The sequence below is a fragment of the Excalfactoria chinensis genome, chromosome 3 (assembly GCF_039878825.1).
Source record: "Excalfactoria chinensis isolate bCotChi1 chromosome 3, bCotChi1.hap2, whole genome shotgun sequence".
Classification (NCBI taxonomy): Eukaryota; Metazoa; Chordata; class Aves; order Galliformes; family Phasianidae; genus Excalfactoria; species Excalfactoria chinensis.
The window spans coordinates 19,536,749-19,560,048 of record NC_092827.1 but is presented as its reverse complement, the minus strand read 5'-3'; positions in this window follow the sequence as shown (position 1 = coordinate 19,560,048).

Below are 23,300 nucleotides of genomic sequence, written 5' to 3'. Positions count from 1 at the left end.
CATTAACTGTAAGGCAATGCCCGATTCTGGTGGTTTAAGTGGATGTTTTCTAGGCATTTGCAGCATTCTGCTCAGCACATATTTTTCGAGCAAGCCTGAACAAGTCATTTCCATCGTGACTTTCATGTCAAGATTGCTTTGTGCAGAGAAAGTGAAATCTGTCACAATCCCTCCTTATACTGCCTGTAGGGTGCAGACTTTTGAGAACATTATCCTTCTGTGTACAAGTTTCCTGGCTGAGAGACTTGTAGTTGTCACTCCAGACTAGAGCCTGGGAGCAAAATAGCATGTATGCAAGGAGTGGAACTGGTGACAATGTAGCAAACCAAGCTATTTCATCTTTTGACATGTTCTTAGTATTCACTGTATAATAATCACAATTATTACAAAAAATCTTCTGATACAATAAACCAGTCATAATTACAAATGCTCCTTTACAATATTTTACAGGAAAATGACTTTGAAATAACGAAAATAGAAGTATTAGAAATCAAAAATAATAATTATCTTCTTAATGATATTATAAAATACAGTGTTACTATGTAAGAATTTAAAATAATATTTATCATAGGATAAAAATCAGGAGAAAGTGTCCCTATTGCAGTCTGTCTAAAAAGGAAGAAAAAGCGAGGGGGGTGGAGGAGTGGAGGAAAAATGAAAAAATAACACAAAGGAAAAATGATATAGAAGGTATTTAATTGATAGTAGACATTTTTAATAATATAGTTCTTTTACAGAATCACAACAGCTTGAAGGGACCTCTGGAGATCATACTGTTCAGTCTTTCACTAAAACAGTTTCCCTGCAGAAGGTTACATAGAAAGTATTCAGATGAGTTTTCATTGTCTCTAGGGTTCAGCTGCTCTGGGTAGTTTGTTCCAGTGCTCTGACACCCTCATGGTAAGAAAGTTATTTCTCTTGTTCGTATGGAATTTTTTGTGTTCCAGTTTATGCCTGTTGTCCCTTGTCCTGTTGCTGGGCACCACCAAAAGTAGCCTGGACCCATCCACTTGATATCCACCCATTAGATATTTATAAGCAATGTCAAGATCCCCTCTCAGTCTTCTCTTCTCCAGACTGAACAGTTTCAGGTCTCCCAGCCTTTTTTTCATATGGGACTTGCTCCAGGCCTCTAATAATCTTTGTGGCCCTACACTGGATTATCTCTAGAAGAACCTTGTATTTCTTGAACTGCGGACCCCAGAACTGTACACAGTACTCCAGATGTGGTCACACTGAGGAAGAATAGAGGGGAGTATCACCACCCTGAGCTTTTTAATTTACTCCAGAATACCTTTGTCCTTCTTGGCCACAAGGGCATACTGCTGGCTCATCAATCTTTCACAATAGTCAGTGATTTAGAAAGTATCAATTTGCACACTCCTTTCCAATTTATGAATTTAATGTTTTTGGCTGAGACCAAACAAAAAACAGTACACACTGGCTTTCAGAAATTGACTAGGTTATACATAGTTTTGTGGTATCAGAGCACCTGGGCAGTATACAGTGCATGTATCAAAGTTATTTTGTTTGGTTTAGTGAAGTATAATGAGCTGATGAATTGTGGGTTGTTGTGTTTTGTGTGTGTGTATATGTGTTGTTTTCTGATACTGTTATGATTTGCACTCTGAAAATAAACTCTTATTTTTTGTTTGTTTGTTGTGGAGGAGTTGGACCAGATGCCCTTGGAGAGTCCCTTCCAAATCAAATGATTCTATGACTCTATAATTGTTGGGGTACTAAGTTGTCTTTGTAAGGATTTATGAGTGCATACAGTAGTTCTGAGTAGATAGAGTTCTAGAATAGCTGAATTATGGCCTGTAGGTTAGGGAATTAGTGGGCAGGGGGTTTAGGTAGGTGTGTGTATAGGTCCTCTCGCATGCATCGAGTTTACTCATCTGTGCAGGAATTAGGATGGTATATAAGGAGTGTGACACAGCAATAAATTGAGAGAAGACCTCATCGCATCCATGACTATGTCTCTCTCCCTTGGATGGTTGAGGGGGAGTAATTATAAAAGGTAGACTATGACTAAAATATAGCTATTTGATTTAGGATTGTTTTAAACAGACTGTCTAGGGAAGTGGTGGAGTCACCGTCTCTGGGGCTGTTTAAGGAAAGAGTAGCTGTATTACTTAGGGATAAGGTTTAAAGGGCAATATTGGTGGTAGGTTAACAGCTGGACTAGATGATCTTAGGGGTCTTTTCCAACCTTAATGATTCCACAGTTCTTTTATTTTTGAGAGGGTTGTTCCTTTTCAGCGTACTTTAAGTTAATGAACCAAGAGGACTTGTAGACACAGGAAGTCTGAAGTTTTATATGTGTCCTTAATATAATCTGTATTCATATGAATACATAATTTTCTTGTCTTTCTGGCAAACTAATAACAACTAAAGATCTTCTAAGGTGAGAAATTGTACTTCAAAGTTTAGTCAAAGATGAATTATAATTTTAGCTTTTCAATGAAGAAATGTTATGATTTAATCTAATACTGACATTTTCAATTAAGAAGCTCCATATATATTTGTTAAATTTTTGTTTGTTTGTTTGTTTGTTTTGATGTAAAATAAAACTGGCTCTTTGAAATATTTACCAGTAAATGTTTTCTGCACACACTCAGCATCTCTCTGGCTCCTGAAAAAAAGCCCTTTTTGGTCACAAGATGAAAATTATATATATTATATATATATATTGTTGTAGGCATGTAGGCGGTAGCAGGACTTTTCGGGATGTTACGGTGGTAGTAGCCCCCCCTCTTCCATCCCATGCCCTGTGATGTGCCTTGGGCGCGCATTTCAAATGTGCACCCTAGGGTGCGTAGACGAAGTAATTAAGGTATATAAGGTGTTGATTACTCCTAATAAACGCCATTTTGCCACCTTCCTTGCTGAGTCACGGTGGTCTTCTTGGCCCTAGCGGGGGTTTCGCTAGAACCTGGGCAAGGGGGGGGTTGAACCATGATTGTACACAGCAACAATATATTTATATATATATATATTTAATTATACACTGGAATAACTTACTATTGCTGACAGAAATTCAGTAAAATCAAGGCAGGGCATCTATCTGAGAGATTCTCCCTCAGCAAGAGATTATGAATTCCATGAGAGCAATAATGGGAGAAGTTATATGGGCTACAGGAAATGGAAGTTAAAGTTTCTAGATTCAGAATCTGTTGTTTTAGCAAGCAGTTTGGTTGGGAGTTTTGTATCATCTTTGTTTTTAATTTAATTTTTATTTAATAGAATGCACTTATTTATAACTATTGTGGAATTAAAATTTCCAGCATTTTGTAGATCACATTTATTTCTGTTTGCACTTTCATGCTTTGTGTAGAGTGTGAGATTGGATATAAACCAAGTTCAGTCACAGATTCTGAATAATTTATTATGTACATTTCTAATGGAATGTTTGACAAATATATATGTCTGTGATTCAATCATTTTGTGCTGCTGGTCTAATAAATTAAACATGTATTTATCCAAGGTTTGTTCAAACTCCTGTGGAAAATATTTCAAGCAATATTTTCTGTGAATAATATTCACTGAAAATATATATGAAAAAATACAATACACTGTTTATCAAAATGTCGCAGTGATTTGCTAGTTCTGAAAATTCAGTCCAATTATTTGTGAAGATGTGTAGAATACAATTGATATAACTCATTTTCAGTATTATTCTAGATTTTATGTATGGTTTGGTATTGTTCATCTAGTCTCTGTGGAAACTAGCCCAAAGTTCAGTCATATTTTCTGAATAATTTATTATGCATTTTTCTAATGAAATATTTGACCAATACATATGTTTGTGCTTCCTTTATTTAATGCTACTTGTCTAATAGCCTGAGCATATATCAAGCTTTTTTTTCCATTGACTTCAACAGCCTTTGAATCAGGCATACAAAGGGGTTTTAACAGAGACTGCTCTGTTCATTTGAAATCAAAATTGATTTTGATTTTGAAGCCTTGATTTGAAATCAAAACGGAGGGCATCTGTAGAAAAGCAGTGTGTAATTGGATTAATTTATCTTTTAGACATGTTTGTAGAAATAATGTTGAACTACAGTGTTCCATTACAAAATGCTAGTAGTGCAGATGACCTAGGTATTGCTTCACTTTTTAAACTGCATGAATGGAAGTAGCAATACAAATAAATATACTCAGGGTGTATAGATAGTATTAAAAAAAAAAAAAAAAAAAAAAAAAAAAAAAAAAAAAAAAAGGTAAAAAAGTTTGGTTACATTCATAGGTGTTTGCATTCTATAATGAATTCTATTGAAGACTGGTGTGGGAGTGAGTTGAATCAGGCTATGCCATTATTTTTCTGCAAGGACTTGCAGAATTTTAACAGCATCATTTTTGCTGTTCTATAGTCAATACATATTCACTCTTATATTTTCTAACTGTGTGGTTTTGATAGGTTTCACTTGTCAGGGTTATGCATTTTTCTTATTTTAATGAATGGGAAAAGCTCATACAATTTTCAAACATGTTACTGAAAACTGAAGAGTCAAAAAAAAAAAACTAGAAATAGTTGAACATTGCAAATCTAGATTTCAAAGAGTTTGCTGCAAGGAAACAATCTCATTTTAAACTATATATAGTAAATCTACTTCACAACTTTAGTTGGGGCTCAAAGATAATGAAAAACAGTGTTATTCCGTGTGCAAAAATTGTATCAACTACACAGATATTAGGCAAGTAGGACTAATTCTGTCAGAATACTATTTTGATTCAGACAGTATGCTGTCTATTTATACAGATGACAAATTATATATGTGAGTAGAAGCTAAAATGAATTAAAATATTATCTAAAATATTTTATTATTATTTCATGATGCTTATAATTAGCCTGCACTTTCTTTCCTTTTGATATAAAAAAAAAAAAAAATTAATGTAGTTAAATGGCCTAGGCAAAAACAAACAAATAAAAGGGAGTTGCATTTCTGATTAATGTTTATTCATGTTTGTGTATAACTTCCTGCATTCTGATTTGTTTCCTTTGCCTCTTGTTCTATCACCACCAGAAAGAACCTGGGCCCATCCAGTTAACACTTGCCTGCTAGATATTTATAAACATTGAGGAGATTACCCTCTCATTCCCCTACTGAGTAGTCCCAGAACTCACAGTATTTCATCATAAGCGAGATGCCCCAGGCCCCTCATTACGAACCTGTAGAATCATAAAATGGTTTCGGTTGGAAGGGATCTTCAAAATCTTCTAGTTCCAACCCTCAGGCTATAGGCAGGGACACCTCCCTCTGGACCAGGTTCATCAAAGCCCCATCCAACTTGGCCTTGAATGCTTCCAGGGAGGGAGTATCCACAAGCCTCACTGGGCAACTTGTTCCAGTATCTCACCACCCTCACAGTGAAGAATTTCTTCCTGATTTCTAGCTTAAATCTACCCTTTTCCAGTTTCATGCCATCTCTCCTCATTGTAGTGCTTCTAAAAAGTCCCTCCCCAGTGTTCCTTTAGACTCCTTTCAGGTACTGGAAGGCTACTATAACATCTCCTCAAAGCTTTCTCTTCTCTGATGAACCCCAGCTCTCTCAGCCTGTTCTTGAAAGGGAGCCGCTCCAGCCCTCTTGTCATGTATTGTTCTCTAGCCCTGCTCCCAAAACTCCATGTCCTTCTTGTGCTGGGGGTCCGAGAACTGGACAGTACTCCAGGTGGTTTCTCATGAAAGCAGAGTAGAGAGACAGAATATCCCCCCCTTGAGGGTCATGATCTTTATGGATCATCATCTTTAAGGACCTCTGCTGGACTCTCCTTAGGGAATTCCTGTTTTTCTTGAACTGGGGAGTTCAGAACTGAACACAGTACTCCAGAAGTACCTTCACCAGGGAAGAATAGAGTGGAAATGTAACCTCCCTTGACCTACTGATTATGCTCTATTTCACACATCCAGGATTTCTGGGTCTTACACTTAATTCAGACCATCTACTGTAGGAACTAAATGTAGGCATTATAAGCACACTAACACCTTAGTTCAAGGCAATGGTTAGGGAATCAGATTATGTTATGCAGAACTGATATATGAACTTCTTGAATAGTCAATGTAGAAAATTTGACTCTACTTTCGAATAGAGAGATGAATTAGAAGAAATGAATAGATGTTCCTATGTAATATCATAATTCATCCCATTGTGAATTTTAAAAGTTGGCAAAAGGAAGCAAGATAGTATGTCTCAGCCCATTTCATGCCATTTCTAGGTACAAAGTAGGTAAACTTGAGAATCTAGAAGACTTCTCTCACCCCAGCTCTTTGTTTTCACACATTCACAAGTAGATCTTGTTCAGCTTTGTTTGATACGAAGTCTTCTGTCTGGATTCAGTGTTTGCTTAGCTTGTGACATTGACCAAAGAAAATTTTCTGCAGTCATTCTCATCCATTTTCTTTTGTACAACAATTATTTTTCTGGGACTTTGCCATAGATTTGTGTTAATAATTTTAATTTTTGATACAAATCAAAAACCCATATGCTTTATCCCTCTTTCATAGTCATATTTGTTTTGCAAGTTAACCAAAAAAGAGAATGGCTGCGGTAGGAAGAATTATACAGGAAAATAAAATATCAGGGAAAAACAAACAAACAAACAAAAAATGCTGAGTAACTGAGTAAATTTAGCCAAGAACTTCCTTTATCAAATCATGTTATTTTGGAAATAAATAGGATGCAATTACATTTGATGTGCCTTAAATATATTTTATTAATAAGTAATAACTTTAATGCTAATAGATTTATAGCATAAAATTGAATATTGACTCACTGGTTTATTGCAACTTTGAAAGTTAAATATTGGATTTAGTCAAATTTTGCTTATATTTACTGCTGATTTAATTCCAAGTTGAATAAACAGCATTTTAATTTTCTTTTAATTGCAATTATAGAAGGCCTTTAAAATTTCCTAAAGAAGACAGTACTTAGGGACAAAAAAACATCAAATATATGAGGTTTAATTATTTCAGAATAAGAATGGAGGAGCTCAACAATACAGAAAGGAAATTGCATGAACTTAACAGATGTAAATGTAAATGGGAGGGAGAGAAATTAAAAACAGATGCAGACTTCAGGAAGTGTGGAGCTTGCCAGCTCACCGCTGGTGTGTATAATAAACAGAAGAAGAGAATAAATAGACTGTATTTAAGTTCCTGGTAGTGAAGGTGGTTTTGAGGTGGGTGAGGGGAGGCAAGTTTATTCCACATTGATTTCCCACAGTTAAAAAACTCTACAAATGGCTCAGTATCAGCTGTTAGGTAAGCTTTAGGTGTACTTTGTTCTCTTTGATTAACAGTTCCAGGAGCATAATTCAGGAAAGAAAAACTGAAAAATTACACAAGGAACTAGACCAAAAATGAAAAGTGTGAATTCAGACAGCTGTCCATAAGTCACCACTTGTTGGATGCTTTTTTAAACAAAGAGTTAAATGTAAACTTCTCAACTTGTACACTCAAGCACAAACACAGTATTTTTTCATAAAGTTGTAGAGTCATTTGAGTTGGAAGGTACCTTTAAAGGTGACCAAATCCAATTCCTCTGTAATGAACAGAATCACCTACGGCCAGATCAGGTTGCTCAGAGACCTGTACAGCATGACCTGAGTGTCTCCAGGGACAGGGCATCCACCACCTCTCTGGGCAACCTGTTCCTATGCTTTGGTAGCCTAACTGTACAAAACATTTTCCCCATATACAATCTAAATCCCCCCACTTTTAGTTTGAAGCTATATCCTTCTTTCCTCTCACAAAAGGCCCTGCTAAATTTTGTCTCCTTTTTTTCTTACAGCTTCCCCTCAAATTCTGAGAGGCTTATACCAGGTCTCCTGAAAGCATTCTTTGTCTTCTCCAGGATGAGCAGCCCCAGCTCTCTCAGCCTGTCCTTTTAGGAGAGGTGTTCCATCCCTTGGACCATTTTTGTGGCCCTTCTCTGGAAGTGCTCCAATAGGTCTGTTTCACTCCACCTATTCTGAGGACACCACACCTGGACAGAGGACTCCATGTGAGGGGGTCTCTCCTGTGCAGAGTAGAAGAGCAGGATCACTTCCCTTGACCTACTGACCATGTTTCTTTTGATGTAGCTAATTTCACAGACCTCAAGAGGACCCACAGTGAGGAACATCTCCAGGCACAGGGTGGCACACCACAGCAAACCCCAGCTTTGCATGCCACTGCCATCCCCGAAGCATCCCACATCATGAAGTATTACAATACACTACTAATACCACTAAAACTCACTGCATTATGACTAACCACTGTAATAATTTGTCCACTTTGGTATAAGTCAACAGTTTATAGCAGCAAAAAACATGCCTTGTCATTGCAGATAATTTTGTTTTGAATTATTGTGTTTGTTTCTGTTAGGCTGAAAACCTGGCAACATATTACACTATATAAAAAAATTTGTAAAGGTGAAATGTATGAGCAAGTTTAGTGTTCAGCTCTATGTTCCTCAAAGGGGCAGTGACCAGACAGATTCAGAACGTTCTTGATGCTTGACATTATTCTACATCTCTAACTCGGTTTGCAGTATTTTATATCTATGTCTGTAATTTAAGAAATTTTTATTTTATTCTATTTTTTATTTTTTATTTTTTTTTGCTTCAGAGAATGTTTGTGCAGGGATACCAAGGGTTCTCTTCCCATCAAAATTCAGAGCTTGTCTACTATTTAGAGATGTGAATGCCTTAAGGTTGAAATGAAATGGCTGGATATTTTGTAAAAACTTCATCTGTTTAGATACATTCTTGCCATGAAATTTTTTCTTTTTTACTTCTGTTCTGGCTGTGGGAAAATACTGCAGGATAGAATATCCACTCTTGCCTGGTCTTCTGAGCTAGATTTTCTGAAATATCAGGAGAGAACAAGTAACAGAGAAAATATATGGTAAAATACTTTCATCAGATTGTTTATTTATTCAATTAAAAACAATATATACATATATAATTTTGTTTTATGTCTGGTTCTAATGCTGATTTTTTTGTTTTGTTTTGTTTTTATATATATGTATGTGTCTCTGTGTGCATGTATTCATGCATGTATATGGCTGCATGCTGTGAATGTTGTTTCAAGCTTTATAAGTGAAAAGTTTCAGGAAATGCCAGGAAGACAGAAGCTTTTGCAACCTCTGTTTTACTCTACTGCCCATATGTTTAAGAAACAGATTTTCCTTGCACAGCAATATAATGTATTTTTTATGGGACCTCAGCTCTGTTCACTGTCAGACACTCTGATAACAGAAAACACATAATTAGTGACCAACAGAAAAGAAAAGCATCTTTATTGCAGTTGTAGTCAGATTTTTCATCCTGTTCTCCTTTTTCATCAACTTTTATTACCATCTGCCCACTTTCTTATTCCCAAGCTTTTTTTTTTTTTTTTTTTTTTTTTTTTTTTTTTTTTTTTTTTCCCCTTTTCATTTCAGTTCCAGCCCTCCTCTTCACAGGACAATAACCATTTTGTCTGTCTGTGATTTTTTTGTCTCTATCTGCACTGCCACTAATAAAGCACAACTAATCTTCCTTCTGAGTTCTGAGTTCATTTTCTCATACCAGAGAACTTGCACAGGATGTCCTCTTTTTTCTCTCTTTTTTTTTTTTTTTTTTTTTTTTTTTTTTTTTTCCTGTTGTTTCCAATTGAAACCTGTTTGCTGTCATACCAAACTTATTTTTAATTTTTTATTTTCTTTCTTCTTCCCCGCTCACCCCTTCTGATCAATCACTCAATCCCCTTGTCCTTTCAGACTCGGTCTTCTATAGATTCTCATGTAACCCACGTATTCTTTCAGGTGGTCTTGGTCTTCTTTCACATCCTAGCTTTCATCTTCCCCATCATCTCTCCCAACTTTGGTCTCATTTTTCCTCTCAAAACCCACTTTTGACTCTTTTCAATTGTTCATGTCTCTTTTTATTACCTGTATAAATTTGAGTTCCAGCACACAAGAAAGAACGGCAGGAGTGAGAAGCAGAAAACATAATATATCTTTTTATAGTGGTATGAGGAACAACACACATTGTTTACATTCCACAGTTTTTAGAACTATGGCTTCTTGAAGTGATAATGAAGTCTTTGAAATGTTACTTTGGTGCTGCTTGTACAAGACCAGTCAAGACGGAAATCATTCATGAGTCATCTTATGAATCTGCAGATCGGTAGTGCACCTGTGTATAGAATGTACCATTTCAAATGCAAACATCTATTGTTGACCTTCCATTTTCTCTGCTGGCAGCTGAGAATGGACTGGGCAGATGCATTTTGCCTTACCTCTCAGTTTGCACCAGGAAGAATCTTCCATTTTTTACCCTCATTTTCTTTTCCTTGTCCAAGGAAAGAATATATATCATACCTTAAATATCCTGTTTAAACAGTTTTTTCTTCTATTTTTTCTCCTTTTCCTTCTCTTTTTCTTTTTCTTTTTTTTTTTTTTTTCCCCTCATTTTCTTTTCCTATTTTCTTCTTTTCCTTTTTTTCTATTTCCTTTTTCTTTTTTTCTTTTTCTTTTTTAACTATTATGGTAAGTCTAAACAGTGGCTTGGTTTTGATTTGAATGTATGGAGACCAAGCGTTCTCTAAAACTCATTGGCAGAAAGCCTTAATATAATGCAACACTGCCTGACTTTTCTGAATTAGGTCAATGTAGACCTTGTAGATCTTAGTTTAAGATCCACCTTGGATGTCAATAGCTTAACTTAGTTTTTTTCCATTAAGCATTCTGTTTCTGTGACATTTGGGCAGAAATTATCAATGTGTTGCACTTATATGTAGGTTTCATTAGATAGCTAAGATTTCCCTGTAGTAATATGTAGCAGAACCAAAGAAACCCCAAATCTTTGCCTAATCAAAATAATAATAATAATAAAAGGAATGAATTAAAAAAAAAAAAAAATAATAAAAATCTTTGTAACATCTAATCTAGGCCTCCCCTCTTTTAGTTTAAACTCTTGTCATTTCTCTTTGTGACTGTACAAAAAGTCTGTCCCCCTCCAGCTTGTAAGCTCATTTGAAGTACTGGAGTGATGTCTCCCCGGAGCCTTCTCTTCTCTGGACTGGACAAACCCAACTCCCTCAGCCTGTCTTCATAGGGGAGGTGCTCCAGCCCTCTGATTATCTTTGCAGCACTCCTCTGGACCCACTTCAGAAGTTCCACAACTTCCTTGTGGTGGATGCCCCACACCTGGATAGAATACTTCAGATAAGGCCTCAGAAGGGGGGCAATCACTTCTCTCTCTACTGTGCACCCCTCTTCTGATGCAGCCCAGGATACTGTTGGCCTTCTGGGCTGCAGGAGCACACTGCTAGCTCATGTCCAGCTTCTTTGTTTTTCACCAGGACACCCAAGTCCTTTTTGCAGGGCTTGAGAGCAGTCTTTCTGACAGAGATGAACACATATACAGGATTGCCCCAGCCCAGGTGTACTAGCTTGCAGTTGTCAAACCTCATTAGGTTCCTGTGAACTCACTTCTCAAGTTTTTCTGTGTCTCTCTGTATGGTATCCCTTCCTTCTATTGTATAAACTGCACCACTCAGCTTGTCGTCTGCAGAAGTGCTGAGGGTACATTTAGTTTTGTGGTGTGATACAACAGCTCTGGAGAAAAGAGGCCCGAGCTCTCAATTTCTTGATTTTTTCTTTACAAGAGATCTGTAGAAATCCAAAGGGATTAGGGTTTCAGGAGATTGATTCAGAATCTGTGATAAAACTGAAAAATATATGCAGTTGCACATTCCTATAATAAATAATTCACTTGACAAGCTGTCAGCATTCAATCCCCAAAGTTTTATAAACAAACAGGATGTTATAATTTTAAGGCAAAAAGTGCTAATGTCAGTAGTGGGAATCACTGCAAATACAGTAGTTTAATTTTGATTTGAAAATAAAAAGTATGATAGCGTTAATACATACAATCAACAAGGGAAAGTATACGTACTGTCTGTTTTTAGCTCTTTTTTTCGATATATGTATAATTTTGCCAATTATTATTGTTTTACTAAGGCACTAAATAAATAAAATGTAGGCTTGTATTGCACTTTTTTTTTTTTTTTTTTTTTTTTCCGCAAAAACCTTTGTTATTCCATCCAGTGTTCACATGGATACTGTAGCCATATAGATTTGTGCAAGATAATATTCTTTTTTCATCTGATTTCTGTTTTAAAAAATGGAGGAAAAAAAAAAAAGAATTCAGGAAATATTTACAAACATCTACAGTAGAGAAAGAAAGAAAGATGTTACAAGTTTTTCATAATTCTGCTGTCGTTAACATGTGCAAGTAAAAATGGAAGTCCCAACATAGAGAAGAAAGTATGGAATAAAATATGAAACAAAACAAAACAAAACAAAACAAAACAAAAAAAAAAAAACCAAAACAAACAAAAAAAAATTTCATTGGTTCACTCTTTCTTGTATAAATCTTGCTGTCAGATTAAATTGAGAGCAACTCAGTCATCTCAGGTTTGCAGAGCATATAGAGCTATTATTGGTCTCCACATAAATCTTGATATTCAATTCTAATTGTAAAATAGAAAATATCAGCAAATAGGTTTATATGATTCTTGGCAATATAAGGGAATCATCATACAGAATTACTGTAGCCCAAAAGATAAACCCATGAGGTTATTTGAAGAGAGCATAACTGATTAATTATCAAACTATTATTATAAACAAATATGATCCACTAATAGAAAAGAGTAACAACCTGGACTCTTGTCATGGGTTAACCTAAAATCTACCTGCACCCATGACAGGGGAAATAGACAGCCTGCAGGGCCGCTATCCCAAAAGGAAAAGGAAAAAAGGGGAAAGGAAAATAAATACAGTGGCAACAATCTAAGGAGGCACACTTATTTACTAAATACTATATCGGAATACAGAATAACACAATATAATACAATATAATTGGAATTAAGGCTAACGAATCAAGTAAAATGAGAGAGAGTGAGTCCCGAAACTGAGGGGCCTACTGAAACTCTAGGCGAAATAGCTAGAACGTTCCCACATGGCTCTCCCCTGGCTGGCAAGGTCCAAGATAAGGAGTCCAGCACCGAAGTAAGATTATATAGAGTCCGTGTCATATGACTGACCGTGATGTTCTCTGGGACATTCAGTCTTCTTTTGTGAGCAGCACATTTGTCAAAATTATCCATGCTTTATCATGATGTTATGATGATACTGATAGCAAAATTACAAAATTGCAAAACCATGACACCTCTATAAAAACATTTCTTTGGGATTTAATGATGGAACTTTTTTTTCTAGAAACTATATTTTGTAGAATCATGATAAATGCAAAGAAAATTTCTTTGTAAAGACATTTTTAACCCAAGATAAAATTTCTGATATATGTGGAATATAGACTGAAGTTTAAACTGTTGTGTCTGCTCCAAAGAGGCTTTACCGTGAGTGACTCCAGACTTGTCTTAGCACCCATCCACCAGTCAGAGAACCATTCCATAAAACCCAGAGGAGCATAGAAGCACTAAGTGTAACAGTGAATGCGAATTAAAGGCTCAAAGAAAGGGACACTCTTTCCAGATGCCTGCCAGTAACTTTCAGCAGCTTTTTGGGTTGTATCAGGCTCCATGCAGCTTTAAATGAATGAAAAATTGTTTTTTTTTAAATATATTTTGATACCCAAGTATGTCTGCAATAGCTCTAAATGCTGTCCAAACGTCAGCTATAGCTCTGCTCATTCATTTCCCTTTTCTGTGAGATCTCCTGTCTTTCCTGTTATGCCTGCTGATACTTCTGTCCCTTGACTATGTGTAGCATCATCACGAAGGAGTCACCATCTCCTTCATGGAAGAAGCTTTTTACAGGAGAAAACCATTTGCCTGTGAAGTTTGATGTCTTTTATAATTAATCTTATTTCTTTAGTTCTCCAGGAAGCACTAAGTGATTTTCTCTCTTCTGCCTCTCTTCCCTTCCCCATTTCTTTAAACTTACACATTTCTAATTAATTTGGGAGACACTTTTAGACACTTTGGTTTAGCAGTTTTATATCTTTGGAGATGAATGTTGATATCAGAGATCATCTTTTATATTAAATGTATTCATTATTAAAATTTTCTTAAGAAATAATATTCCCTTTTCTTTGTGACTGCCTTCACAGCTCAGTGTGAAGTATCTGAAATATATTTTATAGAAATTTCTGTTGCAAAAATATTTGATCCAGACATCTAAAGGGATAAATGCGTGTATCTCATTAGTAACTTTTGGCTGAGACCAAGAGTGATAGTAATCAGCATTACTGGAGTGATGAAAGCCTTAGAATGATCGCTGCTGTTCTCCATCCATCCTTCTTTCTTTTTCCTTTTTTTTTTTTTTTTTTTTCCCTTATTTTCCTTCTTCTCTAGAGATACAATAATGAACTGTTATTGAAGTTTTCTTGATGGAAATTTTTCATTTCTGACATACTTAACCTCTCCAGGGAAGTTTCAGAGATGTTATTTAGAAAACCAAATTATTTATTTGCTCTGCTTCATCCACATCAGTTTGATAGTGGATCTGGATGCTTACTGTTTGTTGCAGGTTACCATCTGGTGAAATGTGCTCATTTTTAAAATGAAGAATTTGAAGTGTAAACTGACAACTCAGTAATAACATTTGATGATTGGATGTTGTGGTTGTTTTTTTTGGGGGGTGGGGTGGGGGGTGGGGGAGTGGGAGCTGTGAAGCAAGGCAGTGTGTGTTGTTCCTTCATAAACTTTAAAAAAAGAAAAAAAACGTTCATTTTTCATACTGTCTCTTTTCAGCTCTTCTGCTTAGATGCTTGGATAGATTCATCATGAGGACACTGAATAATATTTCCTTGTACAGTGAGGAATTTTCATTCCTTGTCAAGATTTCTAAGGATTTACTTTTTCTAGCATACTATCTTAAATAGTATTTGTTTTGGAGCAGGAGAAATTGAAAAGTGTTCATGATAAAATGGGGTATTGTCTCTTTGAGATTACATTTATACTAATACTGGGGTTTATTCTGCAGGGAGGCTTGAAGCCATAGGCAAAGAAATATTTCCAGCAGACCTCAAAGGGACTGTGCCTGACTCTGAAGTCCAGTTCTTTAAATTCAGCCTTTGGTAAAAACTGCTTCAAAGTGACAGTAGGGGGTGGCCAATTCTGTTTAGTGTGTAGCCTTTTATTTATGCAATTATACTTATGATCTTCATTATCTTGTTAAAATGCCTTTCAAAGCTCACTGAGCAATAAAATCCTGATATCAAAATAAGCAGCTTCTTTAAGGTCATTTTGTTGATTTTGCAGTTACTTAAATCAAGGTATTTTTCAAAAAGCCAGGTACAAAATTAACCATAACTTCACTCATACTCTGTTCTATTCATCATTCTGATTAAAAAGAATGTGGAATGTTAGTTACCATGTAGGAAGACCTGTGACAGATACCCATGATGTCCATTTAGTTTAAGTGTTCACAAGTATATTTGTGCTTAATAAAAATCAAAACCTTAATGAGAAGCTGTTTCTTTAATTCCAGCGTATTCTTCCAACCATGAAGATATAGAATACTGATTAGCTTCTACCTGTTCAGAATTATTCAGTTAGGAATCTTCTGCACCCAATTTCTGGTTATACTTCAATTTTCTTGATTCTATTTATTTATTTATTTATTTTCCCCCCCATATTAAGCAGCAATAGTGACATCCAGTGCATAGTTAAATTGATTGCAATTTACTGGTCCCCAAGGATATTGCAGGTGAAAATACTTCAAATGTTTTGTTTAGATGAGATACTGTAACCTACTAATAAATAGAAACAACATTGTAGGAGTTCTCATGTGCTGCTGGAAATCAAGAGAATAAAATTTAATAAATAACATAAAAAAGATGAAATTATTTGTCTGTTGTAATGCTACACGGTTGTTTTAAAAAAAAAGAAAGAAAAAAAAAGAAAAAAAACGAAAAAAAACACCAATGATTCTATGATTCAAAACATGAATAAAAATGTATGTTAATTCATTCTTTAATTGATTAACTGTTAATCAGCACGGCTTAGTGAGTTTAAGTATTTGGTCATAGTCTTTAAAATATTCACTATACGTGTACTCCGAGGTATCTCAGGATTTGAGCCAAGATGGGAATTGTTTGTGAGATCATAGTAAGAAATATGTCAAAAGAAAGCTCTGTAGGTAACTGGTATAATTGTAGACAGGCTGTAGAATACAGCAGAGTTTTAGTAGCACATTATAGTGTGCTTTATCTCTTTATTATAATTCTTATATCATTTAGCTATTACACAACTATTTTCACCTAGTTATATCCATATTGAGCTAAAAACCAAGAAGAAAACATATTCTCAAACATATCTCATTTCAATCTGAATTCATGAAGAAGTGGAGATTTTCCTTCAATGAAAGGATTAATTTTCCCATTGATACAATTCATGCTCTTAGTACAATACCAATACCATAGAGGTACCAACTCCTCATTTTGGAAGTAACAGTCTTCTACACTTTTGAAGACATGGTGCAAAATAAATAAATAAATAAATAAATAAATAAAATTAAAAAGTGTTCTCAATTTTTTATTTTTATTTTTATTTTTTTTGTAACTTTTACATTGTCCAATTCAATATTATAATTTACTGTTACAGAATTATAAAACAGGGATAGAAACAGGCCTAGGCTTTCTTTCTTATGTACTCAAACTCTTTTCACTTCCTTGGATGCTCTTTCATGGATAAGAATTTAATAGTGAGAGGAACTGATTGCTGATGGGATTGAACCAGCAAATTAGATCAGTTGTGGCTAAAGTCACATTGTTTACAAGATGGTGTGGAGGAACAGAGAAAAGCTATATTGTGAGTGACGAAGGGATTTTAAGGGTCAGAAGAAGGAACAGCATGAAAAAAAAAAAAAAAAAAAAAAAAAAAAAAAAAAAAAAAAGGATGGAATGGAGGAAGGAAAAGAGCAAAGACCTTGAATACTGAAATATTTTAATTTTCAAATGATTGTGATAACATTTCAATGCATACATGCTCAGCATGATCAGTAAGAAATCACAAGTCCTTCTTGTAGAAAATATGGTATATCTGCAGAGTACAATAAACCACAGCCAGTGAAAGCAAGCTGCTTTGGGGATGAATATCATATGTTTCTTCAGTATCGCCTAGTGTGGCTTATTGGTATAGAGACAGTGAAAAAATGCAGTAAAATAATTCTCGTGAGTGAAAACACCTTGTGCAGTATTGTGATTAATGGCTAATACAGATTTTTATTTTATATGATTTTGATTTTCTTTAAAATCATATAAAAGCTTTTTTTCAGATAGAATTATTTTGACAATAAAAATGTTTTTGCTTTCCTGAGATCTATGTGGTAATTATTCACTGGAGTACAATGAAATCACTATATGATGAAATGAGAAATTTTATTCATTGAAACTTTTACTCTATATAACAACAAAACGTCTCCAGTGAATGTCAATGCTATTAAATCTTTTACCTTTTCCGTGTTTTCTTTCTTCCTCTTCTTTTTCTCCTTTTTCTTCTCCTCCTTCTTTTTCTCCTCCTTCTCCTCCTTTTTGCTTTTTTAGACGTTAGGGGGAATTTTTGACTCAGAGAGTGGTGAAGCACTAGGACGGTCTGCCCAGAGAGGCTGCAGATGCCCCATCTCTGGAGACATTCAAGGTTAGGTTGGATGGGGCCCTGGGCATCTCGGTCTGGTGGGTGGTAGCAGTGCCCTCAAAAATGATAGATTAATTGACTAGACCTCTTTAAGCTTTGAATTTGCAACATGCTATTCTGGAACTTAGATTTTGTTTTCTGAAAATCAAAAACATCCAACATAACTCAAGATACCTTTTCAAAAGTGTTTTAAGCAGTTAATCAGCTCCAGTATTTAAGGACAAACTGATGATCATAAAGCCATAGAACAGTTTGGGTTAGAAGGGAGCTTAAGGGTCATTTATTTTCTAGTCCCATCAAGGATAGGGACATCATCCTCTAGAAGAGGTTGCCAATGTACTGTCAAACCTGGCCTTGAATGTTCTCAGGGATGGAGCATCACTGCCCGCATAGTGAAGTTTCCTCCTTGCAGCTAATCTAAATCTTATTATATATATAATGAATGAAAACCTTTACTAGATGTCCTATTACTACGCTCCATGAAAAATTATTTCCCCCCACATCTTTATGATGTTAAGCTGATTCCATTTAGCTCCAACCCTTAACAACTTTGTCTTATGCTCTGAAGCATACTCTTACTGCAGTTGTGGCACATTTTATACTGAAACATATCTACAGTGGGCAAAATGACACTTATTAATGATTTTGTTGTGGATCTGCTTTTCATTTACCAAAAAAGTACAGTAAGCTTATACACAGGGCAAATCTTCCTTGCAACGTAGACATTTATCACTGTGACAAGAAGAATATTGTATTGTTAAAATGCCAGGTATTTTCAATGCCAGGTATATTTAATCATTGATTTAATAGTCTTTTGACATGCAGATTGCCATATATTAATTGCTATATTGTTAATTATAGTGAGTATTCATAATGTATAAAAAATGCCTTTCATTATAATTTTATGTGACGCATAATAAACAGTGAGAATATTGTGGATTAAATTTCTATTGATTCACAGCTGTTGCTCTAACTACAGAAACAGCATTTTACTGAAGATTGATGCTCTGCTTTCTGTTATGTTTATTTGGGAGAGCATGGCAGTTTAGAAGCATACTAAAGATCTTTCGTAGTAGAAATTGTTATACACAAAAATGGATGACATTCAAAATGACATTTTCCTTAAATATTAATATTTTGCTGTCCATAAGTGTAAAATATTAAAATTGAAAACAGAAGCATGTAGCTGAACCATTTTCAGTTGGAAATCATGGTTATCAATTACATGATGTATTGCAAAATCATTGCCATGCATGTATTTACCTAAAATATGAACATCAAATTAATAGACTTCTCTTCATTTTCCTATGTACTACTGTTACTGTATTATTTTCCTTAATATTTCATTATATAACATTTTAATTATAATTATAATAGTTATTTTAACAAAAAAAAAAAAAAAAAAAAACAAACCAACTTGATTCATGTCATGTTAATAGTTTTCCTTGCATAAACATTTATGTCTGCTACCAGTATGAAAGGTTTACATGATGAAGCTGACAGACATATACGAGGGCTGCTCTGACAGTAATGCCTTCTATTTTATTATACTGGTCCATGATGTCAGAGGTGTTGGCAGTATGGCAGTAAGGGTTGAACCTTTCCAACAATATTACATTCAATTTGATTTCCATGTATATTAAGAAAAGGCATGTAACTGAATACCTCCATACAGGAAGAAGAGGGCACCCACTGACATTAGTTTCCACTTGTTGAACACTTATGGAGACCAAACAGTGGATGCTAGCGTAGTGAGGTGATAGGGGTTGTATTTCAGCAGTGACGACAACAAACCTCATTCCAGATTGCCAAGCAGATTTTCACAAGTGTGTGATGCAGACTCTTGCTCATCAGTGAGCAAAAAAATACATAGTTAATAGTGATGATCGTGTTGAAAAATACTGTTTTGTAGCTAAGAATTTGCTCTATTAAATAGAGTTAGTGTGCAATTGTATCTGTTATAGTTTCCAAGGAAATAAATAGGAGTCATCACTTTTATGGCAGGTTATGTATATATTTTCAGCTTTTTCTGCGAGGCTTCCCTTGGGATCTCCAAAAACTCTTAGTCTCTGAGAGTATTAGAATAATTCAGAAAAAAATTCTTCATATGTTTAATGTTGTGGTGTAACCTGGCAGGGTATTAAGACCTTTTGTGCAATAGTCCTACATCCTGTGGGATAGGAGGAAAAGTCAAAAAAGCTATTTACTTAACAGAAGAGCAAGAGGGAACTTATAATAATGACAACGATGCATGTATACGAAACAGTTGATGCACAAGCAATTGCTCACCACACACCAACTGATGCCCAGCCAGTCCTTGAGCAGAACACACACCCTATCATTTTCCTCACTAATGTCATATACTATGGAATATCTCTCTAGCTACTTCAGGTTAGCTGTCCTAATTCTGCTTCCTCCCCACTCCTTGTGCACCCTACTCTTGCTGGCAGAACAGTATGAGAAGCTGAAAAGTGGAAATGTCCTTGGCTCTGTGCTGCCCTGTTCAGCAGCAACTAAAACATCGGTGTGTGATCAACAGTATTTTTTTCTCCTAAAAATACAACATAGTATTGTACCAGACACTATAAAGAAAAATCAGTTCTGTCCCAGCTGAAACCAGAACAATAGCACACCAATGTTTTAGCTATCGATGAATAGTGTCTGCACAGTATCAAGGCCTTTGCTGTTCCTCATCCTGCCGTGACAGTGGAGGGTGGAGAAGAGGCTGGGAAGGAGTACAACCAGGCAAATGGCCCAAGCTAACCAAAGGGATAGTCAGCGTCATATAACAACATGCTCAGCAATAAAATTGACTGGAACAGGCTTCAGCTAACTTAGCCATCTTTGTTCATGATTTGGCTGGTTATAAGTCTTCTTTGGGAGTTGGTGAGTAACTGCCTCTGCAGCATTTATTTTCTCTTTCTTCTTCTGCTTCTCCTTCACTTGTTAATCTATTTTTATCCTGACCAATAAGTTTTCTTACTTTCACTCTTCTGTCTCTCTTTCCTCATCCCACTGGAGTTCAGAAGAAATCTGAGTGAGAAGCTCTGTGATGTTTAGCTGCCTTACTGGAGGTAACCCACAATGAAGTGAAGTGATGGTGCTATACCTTCTTTATCAATAATGAATCCATAGAAACTGTTTTAGTTTAGTTTTTTATATTATTAATTTAAAAGTATGAAACAAGATTGCTATTGTTGAAGAGGAGATAATATCAGAAGTTTTGCATTTTGCATCGGTCCTGTTTATTGAATAAACTCAAAAAACTCAAGGAAGATTGAAGTGTCTACAGTTAGAAGGAAAGTAATGTATTACTTGCTGTCAAGCACCTTGAAATAAGAGGTCTTTAAAGTATGCTTATGTAATTATTCAGTTAAGGTAGAAATACTTTGTATTCAGAGAGTTAGTATGTAGATAATTAAGTAATTTAAAATAATGCGACTTATTATTTGTGTAATATAGAACATCATTATTATACTACTGATGTCCATGACAGTGTTTTTTAAAGGTGCTTAGTAATGGAAAATGTATGAAAAGAAGATTTTGTTAAAATTGGGAAAGCTTTGTTTATGGAGTGTTCTAGATATTAATTAAATAAGACAGTTTATTTGATCATTATCAACACAAGCTAATTTCTGCAAAGAAAAGAAAACGATGTCATAGGTTACCCTAAAATCTACCTGCACCCATGACAGGGGGCAGTCGGCCCGCAGGCCGCTGGCCCAGAAGGAAAAGAAAAACAGGGAAAAAAGAAAGAAATACAGCAGCAACAATCTAAGGAGGCACACTTATTTACTAAATACTATATCGGAATACAGAATAACACAATATAATACAATATAATTGGAATTAAAGCTAACAAATCAAGTAAAATAAGAGAGAGTGAGTCCCGAAACCGAGAGGCCTACTGTAACTCTAGGCGAAACGGCTGGAACGCTCCCACACGGCTCTCCCCCTGGCTGGCAGGATCCAAGAGAGCGAGTCCAGCACTGAAGTGAGATTATATAGTCCTGGTCATATGACTGACCGTGGTGTTCCCTGGGACATGTAGTCTTCTTTCTGTGAGCAGCAGATTCGTCAAAATTATCTATGCTTAATATGATGTTATGATGTGGAATACTGATAGCAAAATTACAAAATTGCAAAACCATGACAAACGACAACAAAAAAAAACAAACAGGTTGTTTTATGTCATATTAACATTTTATGATGAGTAATGGTCATAAGATTTATGATTCACTGTGAATATAGATTTGAAGATGAAGAGAGAGCATACAGGAAGTAAAGCATGTGGACATGTATAGATTTGTTCTCCATTTGAACATACTTGGCCTTGTGCTGTTTCCTAGCAGTACACTGACAGATTAGTAAAGTAAATCAAATTATGCACAATTATTTCGTACATATATTCATATTAATCTAAATGAGTGGTATTGAGATCTGCTTAACCTGTAGATCTCGATGCTTATTTCAGTTTTTCAAATTCAAGTCAAATTCACATCTTTGCTGTATCATTCAATGTGGAAAAGCAGACAATAGCTACATCAACAACAGCACAGATGCAGCTATGAGAGTTTAGAACTACTCAGGAAAACTTTTCCCAATAAAGGAGTCCATGTCTTTCATAGATGGATGCAACTGGACATCTGGCAAATAGAATAAATGTTCTGTGAAATTCATTTTGATCAGTGTGTATGGAAAATGTATTTAGAGATTTTAACATTTTGTAATAAAATGGAATTAAGGATGTAGTGATTTACTGCACTGTAATTCAAAAAAGTAGGAAGCACCCACAAAGGAAGCTTTGAGGGTACATTCACCATCACATTCAGTATGGAAGAACAGAACAGGGAAGTTAAGAAAAAAAAATAAGTATATGTGCATAGCTGTCAGTGAGAACCACAATTACATATTGTCATAGCTTACAAAGCTAAAAAATAATGTTTATTTCCATCTTAATTATTTTGAACGTTTTCATACTCCTGCTTCCAAGCAACAAATAGATGTTGGTTATATGACTGTTTATTGTACTAAAAGGTAAATAGCTAGTTGTAATTTATTTAAATAAACATTTTGTTACCTTTTTCACGATGATCCAAACTTCATAACAATTGCCAGAGTAGTTCTCTAGCAAGCCGAAGCTTTCAAAAATAAGTTATGTAACTGATTCCTTAGCTGTCACATAAAATTACATGGGATTTCAAGACAAACTTTGTGTTTCAAATTGTTAATACTTTCATAATTAGATCTGGAAGATAGCATAATGTAATGCTGTGTAAAATTTACTTCTAGAGATTTTCTTCCAGTATTAATTACAGAATGTGGAAATGTAGATCTGTATTTAGCTTTAGAAGTTGTTGCTGTTAAGTCATGTTCAAAGACCACTACCAACAACTGTGCTACAGGTTTTTCACGCTGTCCTGGTTTGTGCAGGTTGTTAGTGAGCAAGGGGCGTTTCTCCTTGGGATCAGGCCACTTGGCAGAAAAGAGCTGCCCATTATGGCACAGTGGCATGAGGTGCAGCAAGGATAGCTGGACTGAATTAGGCAAGGGGTTAGTCCAAGTAAAGTGACATTATGTCACATGGTATTTTGTTTCCAGATCTCTTCTGCAAGCCACTGGGGATGAGAGGGAGCAAATGTGTCTGTGGTACTTAGCTCCCTGCCA